Source organism: Manduca sexta, chromosome 24 (assembly GCF_014839805.1).
Source record: "Manduca sexta isolate Smith_Timp_Sample1 chromosome 24, JHU_Msex_v1.0, whole genome shotgun sequence".
In the NCBI taxonomy this organism is placed as follows: domain Eukaryota; kingdom Metazoa; phylum Arthropoda; class Insecta; order Lepidoptera; family Sphingidae; genus Manduca; species Manduca sexta.
The window spans coordinates 10,702,044-10,719,086 of NC_051138.1; the positions used below are offsets into that span (position 1 = coordinate 10,702,044).

Below are 17,043 nucleotides of genomic sequence, written 5' to 3' on the forward strand. Positions count from 1 at the left end.
ACACACTCTGGGGCGTAATGAAACAAAGTGGAGTCCATTAAATTATACATTAACGAACGAAAACGTACTATAATAATTAATTATTGTAGTATATTTTTATGCTAAAATCAACCAATATAGTACATTTTCAAGAATTGTAGCGGAAATGTATAAATATTGGCTTGGTGTTTTGTCTTCCTAGAAGAACTTTGCGAGGGTAAAACTAATTCCATGTCTTCTATCGAAGCAGAGGCTAGGTCAGGTTCAAGAAGGAAATAAAAGTGGTTTTCAGTTTTTTTGCTTCTGCGTAGGTAATTTATATTGTAGCTATTATTTTCATTAGTTTCTGTCAATAGTTGTCCGATGAAAAATTTTGTTTGTTTGCCCGAAAATCGAACTAAAACAAAGTCGTTGATCGTGGGTCTTTTTATAGTCTCTACTATTAGTCAGTGGCGTGTTATCAACATCTTTATTAAGATCAATTATGGATGTATCGGACTTTTCGTCATCGCTTGAGAACAAGACTTTTGATGTTTTCTAATGTCCGTAGTCCTTGATTTCTTTGGTTTAGAACAACTTTTCTTACTCTTCTTCTCTTTTCTAAGACGTGCCAGCTCTTCAATTGCGTTCTTGACAGGCGTAACTGTCAATACTAAGCTTTTGCCGTTCTTCCTATTCTTACTTGAGTTTACGAGGTCCTGCTGTCAGATAGTGTCTACATTCTATTGGGCTTTTAAAGGTCTTCGAAGCAATCTTAACGCTGTCTATAGCTTGAGAGGATAATTCAGTATTGGCTTTAGATGTAGAAGAACATGTAAAATAATAATAAGGAAATATTAGGTTAATTTAAAATTGAGTGTAAGAAGAATTAAGATTAAAGGGGGGACAGTGAAACATGTTTTACTGTACCGAGTTTTATTGTGCCCCAGCACTACCTTAAGTAAAAAATATAAGTACATCTAAAATTTTTAAGGTTATAGCCGTAGACAACTGACTATGAGAAATATTACGAGAAACGATCAAGAAATACTTAAAAAATATGAAGACTCACCAAAATCAAACTGTTTTCCGAATAAAATGAAAATAGTCTTGAAAAATTCGCCAAATTATTTTTTAACAGAAATTTCGAAAAAAAAGCAACGCACCAACATTAAACAAATTATAAGATAATAACTGCACCAAAATGGCGGTTCGGCCGCTTAACAAATTAGTGTTACGAGATCAAATGAATTGTTACAAATATATGGAAATATTGTAATTGTTTCACTGTATCCCTTGTGTTACTGTGCCCCACCTTCCCCTACTATTTAACTAAATTTTAACCTTCGGATTTATATGGATACAATATTAATATAACTTTTAAAATTGTTTAGATTTACAATAGGTCCTTTGTAACACGTGAAGTTATGAAAAAGGTATTCAACAATGATACGGTTCTTGTGGAATCGTGATGACGTAACGATATAATGGGGTGTGAAACAGCGCCCCCACTCGTCTGGATCACTACACAACCGCCATTACGTATCCAATCTCAATTTCAATTTCAGCACGGCATTGTATTAGGTTCGATTTATTTCTATTTTTAACACACCTGTTTAATATTAAAGCTGAGTCAGATTTATTACTTTCATACGTAAATTGGCAGGTCCGTTGTTACCTTGAATAGGTAAGTTATATTCAGTTACATAAGTGAGTACCTATAAAATATGTGTGTGAAGTTCTACTAAGTTATTGCAATGTAGTTATTCCATTTTGATCGACGAATGCTAAACTTTATAAGGTTTCGTACATTATAGGTACCTAATGGAAAACGGAACTTAGTACGTAGTATTAGTACGTAATGGAGCTTAGTAATTTGTTGATCTTTACCTATCTGTAGGTAGGCACGTTCATAGTTAATTGAGTTTATTTTGAATTAAACGATAATCGATACGATGGCAATAGCCGATGTGTACTAATAAGACAGGCTGCGTCGATTTTAATTCACTTTCGAGTCGCGCAAGTTACGCTGGAAATATAAAACCAATACACATAGAATAAAAGATGTTTCATTACAATAAGTATAATTTATTTAACACTTTGGGTTGGTAGGGAACACGTCGTGCGTTGTTGTATATACAGACAAGAGCAAGCGAGATGAGGCCGCGCCGCGCGTGTCCCGCGAAAGAATTTTAAATCGCCCGCGCAAGTAACTAAGTTTTGAAATACGTATGAAATTGAAAAATGTAGCCAGATTGTCTGTCGCGAAGGCATTGTAGTTTTCTATCAACATATGTCTGTAAAAAGAGTATTTTCAGACCTTAATTATGATAAAAATAAATACCGCACATCCTTAATTGAGTAACATATTTGTGACTGGTGTTTACTATCAATTCGGATCGGATTTGTCGCCTAAAATTTTACTTAAATACTAATTTACTAAAAATTATTATAAGCCAAACAATGGTAAATATCACATTGATTGTGACAACGACTTTCCCTGGCTACATTAAAATTTTAGCAGCCTTGGACTAAAGTATGCATTGGGCGGTCTAAATCGTTGCGAGGTCCCGGGTAAAAGCAAAGAAAACCGACGCGAGGCCTCGTGTAGAACAAACAAATAACTGCCGCTAGGCCGCGTGCGGAGCTAAAAAAGCTCAACTATTTGAATAGTTTCGTAGGTAAAATGTTGTAGAAGATTCTCTAAGAAACCGCGCTAGGCCCCTGTAAACGCGAGACCTCGAGCGGTTTCCGGTTCGCTCCCCCCCTCCGTCTAAAGCAGTCACTGACAGTATGGTTAAAATAAATGAAGACACGAATTATTTGAGGTTTAACTTCTATAGTAGATACTCCAACATACAGTTTCACGTGGATGAACAAGTACTGAAAAATGCCAAAAGAACAAGGCAATTCTTATATAAAAGCTATTCAGGTAGTTTCTCTTCGAGGGATTCTGTTTAGAATTTATGAGCAGCAACTTTTGTTTCGTGTTCTATTCTTTTACTCAACACAAAGATCCCTGTATGAAATACTTGTTCACACCGAGTTATGTAATTTTTATGTTCGTTGTTTTTGTTTTTTGTAAAGAATGTAGTATTATTTCAGGAAAAAACGGCTTACTTTACGTGTTTGTTACCGAATTACAATGTTTGCAAACAAAAAAATTTCTCTTGCTTATCACTAGTTTAAATGTACCTAAATAAAAACAAAGATTTCAAGATTATTATAATCTACAGGGTAAAGAATTAAGTCAATACTAGTTTATTATCCGGACTCTTCGAGTGGGGTTGGCGCAACACACTTTCTTTCTCAGTGTGTTAGTTAAAGTTAAAAAACAAAAATGGCATGCCTGATTTTGCCCTTTAAATATCCTGAGTACCTTATTCTTGCTAAACTGTTGGTGGACTTTGTAATTGACTTCAGGTTTTTCGGTCAGGTCAAGTGGCAGATTTTTGTGTCATTCAAATGTATCCAAACGAAGACACTAATTAAGAACTACATTCCTTTTTGGAACTGTTATATTGGTATTAACAAAGCTAATAAAATTTTGGTATTGCTATAATGCCGGCGCCACATGTAGCAAAAATATTTGATCATTTATTTGAACTCATGTGTGGCATGTATTTGCTTATTTGTGCAGTTTGTTTAAATGTTTGCGTATTTGCCATTTGGTATCGATTTTTCGATCACCCATCAAAAACATTCAAAGTTGAAAACTTTGCGTATCCGTCCACACCTGCGCAAAGTTCAGTTTTATGGAGTTGCGATTGGAGGAGAACCAATTATATGAAGACCTGAAAGTAAAAGCCATAAAAATTGAAATTTGGTCAGTGTTGCATGAATCAGAAAAATAAGTACATGTATTAATGTAATAAATAATTATATTCACAAATAGTACAAGTATACCACGTCCACAAAATCGCGGTCCATCGTGTTTGTTCTGTTTGAATACTGAGAGCGAATTTATTTGCAAAGCCTGTGTGGCAGGTTCAGGAAAAACTGTGTTCAAATGTGTGGCAAATTTTTTGTTCAAATATTAATTGTCTCTATGTGGCACCAGCATAAACCAAGGTTTAGTATCGAAAAAATTACGAAAATAAACTAACTATTGTCCTTTACTTTTCTATACCTACGTGTAACATTCACGATAAAATTTTACCGAATTCTTAAGTAGGAATCGTCTGCATAATATTTAACTTTTAAAATAGGATACCTATTGAAAAATAACCTCATACAGCCTCTGATTAGTTGCTATAAGAAGCCTGCTTTTGTAAGAATTCAATATTCTGGGAGATAAATTGGGCTAGATTACGAAAAGAAATTTCAATTCGTATTCGACAATTTATTAGACAATATTGAACAAGATTCATATGCAATTTTCAATTAAAGACATCGTGGAAATACAGCTTTGCGTTTTGGCATCTGACATGAAAAATGGGCAACCTTTTTTGAGAACACTGGGCATAGAATTGGCGCCTCTTTTAACTGTTATTTTTTGCGCTAGAGTCAAGAAATAGGTGATTGTATGATTTTTTTAAAATAATAAAGATAAAATGTAGGTAGCAATGTATTAGATAAAAAACTAATGATTCTTATGTGTATCTATTATGCATGATAAACAAATAACTTAAATAATTCGTCGTGTATTCTAGAATGAATACGCAGACGCAGATACAACCACAATACTTTGAATTGAAGTTGTTGGATGGTATTATAACTGTTTATGGACGGTCGCATCACTTACCGTCGGGTGACCGGCACGCTTGTCTTGTCATACAAAACAATAAAAAATATAAGAAAAAACAATAATTCATGGTTTCCCCTTTACTTATCTTTCGAGAGTTTTGGATATTTTCGCTGAAAAATACTTAGAATCATGTGATGTATAATTCAATTTGCATCTCCAATATAATACAGAAACTTACAACAGTGAGCCACCGATATAAAAGAAAAAAATAATTAAATGTATTCCTCCCGTACAAAACGCAATTTGTAAGGTACATAAGGTCCTACTATATAGAGGATTTTAGCCGGGCAAACTATTTTATATATACAATGAGGCAAAGAAAAGCTAGTTTCTTTATAATATTATTCACACAACCAAATTGCCATTTGAAATGATGAGAACACTTTCAGAAGCCTACCTTTGCTGTGCCGTAGCGATTAGAAAGGTCTAAACGGAGGTTTGAACGGCACTTTTTCATTTTATTAGGCGGCTTTCACGCTGGCCTACTGTCACTTATAGTAATGGCCTTAATAAATCCAAGGAGCTGGGGCATATGTTTGCGAGACCACTCTATCCGACTTGAGAAAAAAAATAATAAATAAAACCCAAATTCCACCTTTAACTTCGAGGGCGTAGGCAGAGGTGCCACCCAGCCCATGTGTGTTCCGTTTCATACGTTCATGTTATACGGTTTGACCCTATCGCGATATCGGGTACAAATTCGAGATTCCCTCCCCCGAGGCAATTCTTGTCCGGTTGGTCTCCACACCGAATGCACGCCCATGCATGGGGGGAAATTTATCGCGGCTCTAGACACTCAGTGCAGTGTGTATAGTTCTTGGTTGGATAACACATTGAGGCCTATGAGGGACTGGCGAACATTTCCTGTCCATCGTCACTCCGCCCATCCTAATATTTTCCTCTTCCTTCCCCTTCACTTCCCCCTCTATTTCTCCTCTTCCTCTCTTCCTCCAGGGCCCTGCAGTCGTTAAAGCGGGGAGAACCCGCATTCCGTTCGCAGGTTTACTACGATGTTCTGTGGGGTTTGAACTTTAAAACAAAAAATCGAAACTCCAAATACGGAGTAGTAAAATCCAACTATCACTCTGCCCGACCCGGGATTCGAACCCAGAATTTTAGAGCGGCTGCTAGAAGGGTAATAATAAATTTTTTATGTCCCTTGCAAGCATCAGGTTCTGGGTGGTTGCCCAGTTCGCCACACCTCTGACTATGTATGACTATGTACGAGTGTAACACTTTCGTGGCTACACTGTGATCGTTCTACAGAGGAAAATTACCAAATACGATCCCTCGACAAATTGAGACAATCTCCTTCTGCTGAAGTCACCCAAAAGTTTCAGTTCATGTAAAAAAAATATCTTTTTAATTTGTATTAATAAGTCACTCCAAGGTTTTACAAACGGTATGTAGATGATACTTTCACAATTTTATCATCTGGCAAAGTAACTGCATTTTTAAATCACCTTAACTCTATAGTAGATCCCTCTCAGTAGTAGAGGAGGCCCGTGCTCAGCAGTAAGGCAAGCATATAATACAGGGACAGCCTTGTATTATAATAACAGTATTATTATTATTAACTCTATAAACGATTAAATCCAATTTACTATGGAGTTAGAACACAATAAATCTTTTGCTTTCTTAGATTTTTTAATCATTCATAGTTCTAATCAAACCTTGTGTCATACTGTGTATCGGAAACAGACCCATACTGATAAATACCTGAACGATGAATCTTATCACCATCCAAAATAGTTAGCTACCGTGGACAAATCTTTGTTTCAGAGAGCACAAAGAATCTGTGACGAGAAACACCTGGTTGCTGAGGTGCAGCATGTCAAGTAAGTAATGTGAGACAACAAGCTCCAAATTACACGCCGCCGTCACAGAAACCGAGTGAAACCAGCCACAGTTGAACGTGGTCCGATTGTATTATCATATGTAAGAGGAGTTACCGACAAGATTGGCTACATCCTGAAGCGTGCTTCCATTAAAACTTATATTAAGCCGCCTAAGAAGATTAGTCAATTCTTACCACCTGTCAAGTGCCATATACCTCTGCAAGAACCGCGAGTATACAAAATAGATTGCAACTGTGGCCTCTCTTATATCGGGCAAACAATAAAAAAATGTAGGGACCCGCGTAAAAAAACATATAGCTGATGTGAAACACTGACGCTCTACGAAGTCCGCAGTCGCTGAACACTCTGAAGGAGGCGCACATCATTATCTGCGACTAGACAAGCCACAAATCTTTGTCAAATAACACCGATTCCTGTTTAGGATGATTCGCGAGGCTATTGAGATTAAAAAACATCCTAATTTCAATAGGGAACACGGTTGGAAGCTTACACAAGCCTGGTATACAGTTCTACATTTAATTAAATCGGAATCAAAAGACCGGCTGCCAGGCTTCAAAACACTGTGCTCATTCTGCGTAGGTCGGTTCACTAACAGCTAAAAAAATTAAAAAGTTGTATATTTGTAAAATGTAGGTAGATATTGTAATGTTCATTTTGCGGATGAAAAATACCCCCCCCCCCCCTCCCCGTCGTGACCATGAAGGCTGCAAAGTCTTCGCAACGTCGGGAGAAAAAGTAAAATATTAAAACCGCGATAAAATCCGAAAAATAGTTTAATTTTAATTACATTAATAACTCAATGTTTGTATAGATTCCCAGAAAGCAAAAAAAGTCATCGTATTGGATATCGAAATTTATTGTTTTTTAACCAGTTATTAATGTATTGAGAAGTTTTATTGCGAAAATATTCGACAAAACGTGTATACTGCTCGTAAATTCGAGTGAATATTTCCTTGCCAATCAGTATCAACTATCAAGTTACCAACCGATTATATAGTGTGAAGGTTAAACTAAATTCTACTACAATAAATTCACAGTTCTATTATTTAATAAACTTACAATTTCAATAGATTTTTTTTAACGACAATACAACAACACTCAAAACAACGAATTACATAGCACCGCGTGATCATCCTGAGTCATAAGATGTTGTGTCATAATGCCTAAAATTTAAGTATACTTGAGGGTTGGAGGGTCCTGTTCCGTTTGTTATACATTTATTGCCATGTTCCTCAAACTGGAACACAGTATTGTATGGACTGTGCTGCTTGGCAGAAATTTATAGTCATTGCGGTGATAAGAACCATGCGGATCTAAGCACAAACGCAGTGCAATTTAGGGCGGTGTTTCCATTATTTATAATATGCAGTCGTGTTCTTATAATATAATCAATAATAATATTATCATCCCTGTATTATAATAGTGTCCCATTGTTGGGCGCGGGATTCCTCTACTACTGAGAAGGATTAGGCCTTAGTCCATCACGCTAGCCTAGTGCGGACTGATTACTTCCTTAAAAATCCTATAGAGAATTTTTCAGGTATGCAGGTTTCCTCACCACCTCACCAAAATTCAAAATTCCTTTGAACTACTTCATGAAATTTCACTAATCTTGACGATCCTGTCTTCTGATTGTGGGATTACTATGGGCCCGGGAACGCTTGTTTGCTTTACGACGTGATTGGTTTTGACAATGATTGGTGTAAAATAATTATTTGTTAGACGTATTCGAGTGGAAGTATTGCTATTCCATATCACGTTTTATGTTCAGTTTCCGACACGTTCGGCTCATAAATGAATCAAGAACGCTCGACTTCGTACATTCCTGTTTACCTTGTACTAAACAGACTGTGTATTCAGTTCAAATAATGTTATACGAACATTAGTCATATAAAATCTAATGAACTGTGAATACTAAGCTATGGTTAAATGATGGTAATATTTATGAACACGAAGCGGGCCCTTACACTACCGTAATGTATATTATAGTATATTCATTATTATACCCATAACGGCACTCAGTTTGAATAATTAATCACAATGTTGTATACATACATTTCTAAATAGATGCACAACATGATTATCTACTTGCAAGTTATACGGAATTCTTAAATCAAACTTCATGTTTTCCTGTTAACTGGGTATATCCCTAGTGTGAATTTCAAATATGTATTATCTTTAAAGGGATTAATTCTATTTTCCACTATGTACATATTTAATATTCGTAACAAAAAGCGCAGATTTCGTGAAAATTACCAAAGAAAATGAAAGGACAAAATAATAACCAACCGGAACATTTATCTGAGTTGTGTTCAATGCTTTTATGAAAATTTTTGTACAATTGAATTTTATGATAAATTATATGTTAAACGCTCTTTTTACAGTAAACATTGTCCGTCTTATTACAAAACGAGGTTCAACTAAAAACTCTGGTTTAAACCTATGCAAATTACGGTTTATATAAAAATGGTATTATAAAAAGTGGTTTAACGATAAACTATGGACTATTTGATGGTCTAATGCTAAACCTCGGAGACCCCTGGTTTGACGATGGTCTAAATCGTAAATGTCAAATCATTTGTCAGATTATCTCTTAAATTGGCGTCGGTTTCATTGTCTTGTGTTATTTTTTATCGAAAATGGATATTAGCGTGGTAGATTCAGTCGATATTGAGGATATTGAAGCCGTTGAGCTACTAGAAACGCCACGCCGACTCAATAGACTCGACTCAGTACTCCAAGTTTTAGATGTTTTTTTCGTTGATTCATCACAATATTACAAAGAGTCAATTGTTCTATACAATAAGACACTGATAATAAATTTCAAAGCTATTTGCAATAGTCACTGCAATAGTTTTGTATAATGTTATGGTTTCATATAACGCGCGGGAAGCTTACGTTTCCTAACACGCATTATGATGTATTACCAGCTAATTCAACATTAATCAAAATTTGAAACCTAAACAAAACTGCAATCGAAGTTACAACTATTGTTGATCTTGGAGCAAAATAACCAAGTCTTAATATTTTTAATACTCCTAAACATTATTTAATCATTAACATTGTATGCAAACGTTTTCTTTTTTGGGTATATGGAACGTTGCGATTAAATGATGTCGTATTGAACGAATGTTGTTTGTATTTAGGCCATGGTTCAAATGGCGGTACTACGAAGTCTACGGTTTTTATGATTTTTGTAATACGGACAAATTTAAACCATGGTTTCCCAGATAAGCCTGGTTTTGTTAGTACAGGTTTAAGCTAAGGTTTATTTCGCTTTTTGTAATAAGACGGATTGAGTCTCGTGACGGTATTTAACATATTGTATACGCAACGAGCGCATTACAAGCCACAATACACTATAATTCTGGATCCTAGTAATATTGCTATTATTAAGTCAGTCGTGGCGCTTACCGTCACGTGAGAAACTTGGTCGTTTCCTTATTCATAATAATAATAATAATAATGACTCTGTGACTGAGGATGAAAATGGAGACAACGAAATGCATGTATCCCAACCAAATTTCATTTTACTTTTAGCATTTCGATACAATGACATATGAGATTAACGTATATAATACCAGCTTTATTCGCCTGCATCGAAAAGTTTTTGTGGGATTATATATTTTCTAGGAATAAAACTAACCTATACCACTCACGAGTAATTTAACAGAAATATTTAGTGAAAAAAAATTCAAAATCTGTTCAGTTGTTCCAGAGGTTAGCTCCAATCAACTCACAAGCTTTTCCTCTCTATAATATTAGTATAGATTTTGTATTCTAATTAGTACATGATACATCTTAAGATGAAGTCAAAATATTTATAACTAGCTTCCGCTCGCAGCTTCGCCCGCGTGGATTTCGGACTTCAAAAATGGAGCCGGTCGCGAACGTTCGAGAATGTTCGTTTTACGAAAATACTCGCTAGGTGATTCGCTAACCTCTAGGTGCCAAGAAGCCGCCTGCCTGTGCGTTCGCGACCTTATATATATACAAAAATAATCCTTATAGCATGATTCAGTATTCTCGCATGATGGCTTATTATTAGCGTATTTCATGGATAACTTTGGTGTTTCTATACCGATTTCTATGATTCTTTTTTATGGAATATTTAATAATGTTAACTTTTTTTAATTAGGGATGACTGAGAGTGTTATAAACGTAAGAGTAGACAAATATAATGAGAAAGCTTCGAACTGCTAAGCTATCGGGAGTTACACGTGTTATTGTGAGTCAACCATAAAAGATAGACATATGCTGTGGTGGGATATTTTTTTACATAATTTTAAGGAGAACATTTCCGTCATACATGATTTCTGTGTAGCTTTAACCATTAAGGTTGCACACGCGACGGAAGCTTAAAAATGGTGTAACTTCTCCCGTTTTCCCAACATTTCCCTTCACTGCTCTGCTCCTATTAATTGTAGCGTGATGAAAAGTATACTATAACCAGCACAGGAGTATGACAAATAATTGTACCAAGTTTCGTTAAAATCCGTCGAGTAGTTTTTGTTTCTATAACGGTTATACAGTCAGACAGACAGACAAAAATTTTACTAATTGCATTTTTGGCATCAGTATGGATCCCTAATCACCCCCTGATAGTTATTTTGGAAATATATTTCATGTACAGAATTGACCTCTCTACAGATTTATTATAAGTATAGATAGATTTGATAGTATGTAGTGTGTACCTAGTATTAATTAATTAACGAAGGTTCTGAGGCTTCTTGCGATTTTGAATACATGCTCTTGCTGTAAACAAAGATACACTAAATAAATGAAACTTAATTTACAGAAAAATTTTACAACAAATGAAAATAAATGTAATTTTTACAATTTCTTTCGGTTTCTATCGTTTAAGGAGCTGACGCCTGATACACAGAGAACTATCAAATATAGTAAAATTATTTTATGCCCAAAGGATGGTAAAATAAAGATTTTTTTTTATTTTTATGTGTACATCACTACCATTATCATCGCAAGCGTGTACTGGCTAAGTTATAAAATAAAATGGCCTTTATTAACCGAGCAAATAACAAAGATGTTTACAACAAGCAAATTTAGCTTTAGAAATAAGTTTCAATTATAGTTAAGCAACATGTAGTTAATTTCGTGAATCGTATAATGTCACGCAGCTCAGTTTGCCTCATGGCAAAGGCCTCCTCCAACTCATTCCAATGAGTCCTGTTTTTGGTCACTCTTCGCCAGTACGGTCCCGTTGCTCTTTTAATTTCGTCCTTGCATCTACAAGTTTGCCTACCCCTATTTCTTTTTGAGTCTCTGGGAAACCAATTTGTAACCTCTTTGCTCAAATTTTCATCCTTAGGACGCATCATATATCCAGTCCATTTCCATTTGAGTTTATCTATTCTTTGGAGGATGTCTGTAAACTGGGTTTTCCCTCTTATAATTGCATTTCTAATTCTGTTACTTCTTTTTTTAATCCGAGAAGGATAAGTTATGCTACTTCTTAATTATTCATAACTTTGTACTCTGGGTGAATAGCGTTCCTCAGAGGTACGATTTGCAAGGTTTAAACCCTATATACATAAACTATTGATACATACATACATGATCCACACTAATAAAATAAAACGAAAATGAGTCCATTATATTTTGTATAAAACATTGGATCGGTGTAGGTGCTAAGTACAATAAATAAACTTTCACCATCACGATTAAATTAATGTATCTAGTATCTACTACTTATATTGTCTGTTATCCTTACCCGCGATTAGTTCTTACTGCAACTGCGCCCTTATGCTCTACACTCTAATAACGGCCATGCTGCATCTTGCCATTTGGCAGGACATTCCACTGAAAGACGCGAACCGCCACACCTCTTGCCAACAACCTACAAATAAATTTCTTAAACCTTACATACTCGAACTTTTCTCCTTCTACAGTTTGTTCAAATTATTTTTTTATAAATGGCCCCACATTTCCATTTTTAATAAATTGGGAACGACAACCGTTTTGATGTTCCGGTTCTCCCGTAGTCAAAGTTTAGTCAAGGAAGGAAGAGACACGTTAAAATATGCACGAAATATCATTATATACATAAAGAAAGTTCTGTAGCAGCAATCTAAATTAACAACACCATCATAGAGGTAAAAAATATATAAATCTGTTAGTACTGGTTCAAAGGTCTTTTTTATTTTGGGGGCTAATAAAATCTTTTTCTTTGAAATAAAACTAAAAACTATTTAACGGATTTTATCGCGGTTTTTTATACTATTATTTTCTCCCGACGTTTCGAAGACTTTGCAGCCTTCATGGTCACGGGGGGGACTGAGGTGTTGTTCATCCGTAAAGTCAAAGTTACAATATCTACCTACATTTTTCAAATATACAACTTTTTTAAATTTTAGCTGTTGACGGTCCGATCTACGCAGAATGAGCTCAGTGTCTTGTGGTCTGGCAGCCGGTCTTTTGGGATCCGATTTAATTAAATGTACTATATACTATCTTATATATACTGTCTTACTTCTTCCTACCATCTTTACGCAGATGACCTACAAATTTACTACTCCGCCCCAGCAGTACACTTGACTGAAGCTATTGTGACTATTAATAAAGACCTTGCCAGAATAGGTGAATGGGCTTCAAATTTTGGTCTTGTGGTAAATCCTCTGAAAACCCAGGCCATTGTTGTTGGCAGCCGCAGGATGTCATCCAAAGTGGATTTCAGTGGACTTCCTCAGGTCGTATTTGATAGTTGTACCATTCCCTATAGCGATATGGTCAAGAACTTGGGAATTCTTATAGACAGAAACCTGTCCTGGGGACCCCAACTGCGGGAAATCAGTCGTAAAATATTTTCTGCTGCCGGGTCCTTGCGTCGCTTACGTAATTTCCTTCCTATCCCCACTAAAATAGCTCTTGTGCAATCACTTCTTTTATCACTCCTTAATTATGCTGATGCCAGCTATCTCGATCTTTCCGAAGCCCAATTTGATAAACTTGAGCGTCTTCAGAACTTCTGCATCCGTTTCATTTTTGGCCTACGTAAATTTGATCATATATCACAATTTCGGACTAAACTCAAGTGGCTTCCCATACGCCTCCGCTTGAATACCCGGATTTTATCTCTGTTATATTGTGTTTTATTTCTCCCCTCTTCTCCTTCTTATCTTAAAAACCGATTTCACTTCCTGAGCAGCACCCACGCTCGATGTTTACGATCATCGGATAACCTCAAATTGGAAATTCCCAAGCATGCAACTAATTTCCTTGATAAATCATTTACAGTTCAGGCTGCACGCTTGTGGAATGAGTTACCTGTGTCGGTAAGAAGGGCAAAAACTCTTCCCATTTTTAAAAAGGCTCGTTAAGCAACACTATTTGTCACTGTAATTTTCTGTCTCCTTTTTCTTACAGGTTATTACTGTATATTAAGTATTTATTTTATTTATATTTATGTAGTTTATGTATTATAATACGTAGTTTTTGTATAGGTAAATATATAAATATGTTTATTATATATATGTGATATATTATATGTTTTAATACTTTAGTACATCGTTTTTCCAAACCTTTTTATTACATAAATTATGACCGCCCGCTCGTTTCATTCCTAGTTATTTTAAATCCATCCAAAGGTTGTCTGGAAGAAATCGCCGATAGCGATAAGACCGCCATTTGTACTTCCTGTTGTTTCATCATCTCTGTTGTATATTTATTTTTCCCTACGGTGTTGATGTACAATAAAGTGTTTAAATAAATAAATAAATGTAGAACGGGATCCCAGGCTTGTGCAAGCTTCCAACCATCTTCCCTATTGAAATTTGGGTGTTTTTCAATTTCAATAGCCTCGCGAATCATCCTAGGCAGGAATCGGTGTTCTTTGGCAAGGATTTGTGGCTTGTCTAATCGCAAATAATGATTGGAGCCTCCTTCAGAATGTTCAGCGACTGCAGACTTCGTAGAGCGTCGGTGTTTCACGTCAGTTATATGTTCATTTACGCGGGTCGCCGACCCGCGTAAAAGATTTTAGAAATTGAAATTAAAAAACACCCAAATTTCGATAGGGAAGATGGTTGGAAGCTTGCACAAGCCTGGGATCCTGTTCTACATTTAATTAAATCGGATCCGAAAAGACCGGCTGCCAGACCTCAAGACACTGTGAGCTTATTCTGCGTAGATCGGACCGTCAACAGCTAAAATTTAAAAAAGTTGTATATTTTAAAAATGTAGGTAGATATTGTAACTTTGACTTTACGGATGAACAACACCTCAGTCCCCCCCGTGACCATGAAGGCTGCAAAGTCTTCGAAACGTCGGGAGAAAATAATAATATAAAAAACCGCGATAAAATCCGTTAAATAGTTTTTAGTTTTATTTCAATGTCTAACATTCGCGTAAACATAAGAAATCATTATCTTTTTCTTTCTTGATTTCAGTAATTTCATGAAAGAACTTTCACCGGGTCCGAGTGAGAGAGAAAGAAGAAGTAATAATTCTCTATGAGTCGATAGAAACGTGATTTTGAGAGATACATTCAAATGTGCATTTATTATGGTCGAATTTAGACCACTGGGCGACCACTAGTAAAAATTATTCAACAATGGTACAATACAATATTAAACATTTTACGTAGAAGATTTAGTATAAGACATAATTCAATAACAAAACGCTATTATCTACACCAGGGCATCACGAAATGTGTTCGACATAATAAAGTCAAAGTTAATATAACAACCGCGACAAAATGGTAAGTTCACCGCTGGCACATTTGCAAAATAATGGAATTTATCTTACAGCCGCATTGTAATCAATTCAATTATTATAAATTTAAATGAATAATTTATATAATGCAAATATAGTTGTGTTTCTGTAAATTCATGTATCTATAATATGGTCACCATATTGTTAACTATCTCCTAGATGGTAATAAATATTATTTGACTGCCTCGGTGGCAAAGTTGTGTTGTGCACGCGGTAGGAACCACAGCGCTCTGATCTCCCGGGTTTGAATTCCGGGTAGGGTAAAGTGATATTGGATTTTTTACTCAGTATCAGCTCGGAGTCTGGAATTTGTGCCTGAGACAGCGTTAAGCTCGCCCCCTATCACATCATGGCACGGAACACATGCATAAAATGGATGCCCCACCTTCTGGTGTAAAAACTAATCGATTTTGTAGAAAATGTGACTAATTCGCTTGTCATGTCTATAACATATCGCAATATATTCACGAAACACACAATTGAAGTAGTAAAATTAGAGTCGCTTTAGATCTGTTTAATTTGCATTGCACGAAACACAGGCAATACGATCTCACTTCACTTCATTCTAACGTTTGCGTACCTGCCCCAATTTCAAATTAACATAATATTTAAATTAAATTGTCGGCAATCCCACAGTGGTATGAAATAACAATTTATGAAATGTTTTAAGCGATAAATAAAATATTATCCGGTACAAATTAAACGTAATATGCGAATAATGGGATGCTGGAAGGTGGAATGTACCCATCGTAGAGCCAGCAAGGAATTCTTCACAGGAATTTCATTAAATTTCTCGCCTTACTTATTGATATGGGCGCCTCGCTCGAGGTCGGAGCGCACTTTATTAAGAAATCATATGAATGCCAACGGAAATGGGCGTACGTGACTATACGCGCAATATAGCCATCGGCGTACCGTTGACATACTACACTCAAACGCATACGCGCAAGCAATCAACATCGCGTGCTCCCTACTACGCGCGCAGTAATCTAAAAACATGTGCGTGTTACGATTACTGACGCCGCGCCGCCATGATGACATCTCTTTATGTGGCGAAACGTGCAAATGAAAACTGGATCGACTGACGCACTTTTATATAACACAAGTATTCATGAACATTATTATTTGTACTTCTTTGGTAGATCCACTTACAATTTGCTGAAGGCTATGGAATTACTCAGAAGCAATTCTAGATAGAACAGTCGCATTTCGTAAAGATTTTCCTAGAACTTGTTTCAAAATAGTTTTTGTAATTCACTGCCAACACAAATATTTTGGCGTACCTCCCTGAGGGTGCTTATGCACTATAAACGCGCATTAACTTGTAGCGAAACGAACACAAACTCGTGAATAATATTGTATCGAACGAAACCTTGAACGATATTTTCTTGCAATATCATATTACGAACTGGTAACAAAATTGCAACATTGCACAGAACAAGAGCTTGTGTACACACTTGCTATGTACCTGAAATTACGTACATACAAATATGAACGCAAAATAGAGAGGAATTTTGTTATAAATTCTTGCCTTATTTATACAAGCTTAAGTATTCCGGTTTAAAATACAAAGTTGTTATTTTTATTCGTGATTTTTTATACCATCGTGTTAGAATAACGAGCGCAATATCACAAATTCTTCAAAAACGAATTCACGAGAACAAATCAGTACAAACGAAAGTTTTAATTCATTATTCATTTCATATGAACTTTATTGAGTACCAGTAATTACAAACGTAAAAATTTTAT

At 35.7% G+C, this 17,043-nt stretch overlaps 1 long non-coding RNA gene across 1 annotated transcript; it reads left to right on the forward strand.

Moving 5' to 3' along the window:
• Nucleotides 1-596: 596 nt before the first annotated feature.
• LOC115447662 lies at nucleotides 597-15,234 on the forward strand. Its single transcript, XR_003939026.2, has 3 exons — nucleotides 597-1,645; nucleotides 6,488-6,543; nucleotides 14,970-15,234. It is a non-coding gene; the product is annotated as an uncharacterized LOC115447662 (long non-coding RNA).
• The last annotated feature ends 1,809 nt before the right edge of the window (nucleotides 15,235-17,043 follow it).